Below are 920 nucleotides of genomic sequence, written 5' to 3' on the forward strand. Positions count from 1 at the left end.
TATATATATATATATATGCATGCATATGCGATGAGTCAATGGACAGACAAAAACAAAATGCAACTAAACGAGGGAAAATTTGAGCTAATGCATTTTGGTAGAAAGGCTATACTAAAACAGCCATACTCTCTTCCTTCAGGGGAACCACTCACAGCATCTAATAATATCAGAGACCTAGGAGTAATTGTTGGTAACAATCTCAGTTGGAGTGCCCATATCAACAATAAGGTTGATATAGCTCGTAGAATGAGCTCCTGGATCTTAATAACCTTCCGGTCCAGAGAACAAGGTTGTCATCATTCCACTTTTCTCCTCTTTTGTACGGCCACACCTCGAATACTACTACCCGCTGTGGTCTTCTCATACAAAACAAAACATCTCGAAAATTGAATCACCCCAGAGGGCATTCACGAAATGAATTAAGGGCATGACTGATCTCGATTACTGGGACCGCCTTTAAGCCATGAAACTCTACTCCCTCCAGCGCCGCTGCGAGCGGTACGTCATTTGCACGATGTGGAGAATATACCGCCAGTACTGACCAAACTACCTGAACGTTATCTTCAAGGTTCATCCAAGGCTAGGACCACGGGCCATACGCTCCCTGCCCAATTCAGGATCAGAACAGATGGGTACACTGCGACACAATTTCTTTTCCTCAATAGGCCCTGCCCTATTTAACATCGTCCCAAAACTGATCAAAGAGGAAAAGGATCCCATCACCTTTAAACGGAGTCTGGACAAATTTCTTCAAGGAATACCAGATAAGCCACCTATATCTGGATACAACTCAACAAGAACTCCCTAGTTGAATGGACCATAATACCACAAAACTTGACTTAAAAAGGATTTAGATAATCCTATCAGGTTGTGCTATTAAGTTAGACATGGCCTGGACCAATTTTTGGTCGTAACATTTC

Source organism: Octopus bimaculoides, chromosome 18 (assembly GCF_001194135.2).
Source record: "Octopus bimaculoides isolate UCB-OBI-ISO-001 chromosome 18, ASM119413v2, whole genome shotgun sequence".
Taxonomy (NCBI): domain Eukaryota; kingdom Metazoa; phylum Mollusca; class Cephalopoda; order Octopoda; family Octopodidae; genus Octopus; species Octopus bimaculoides.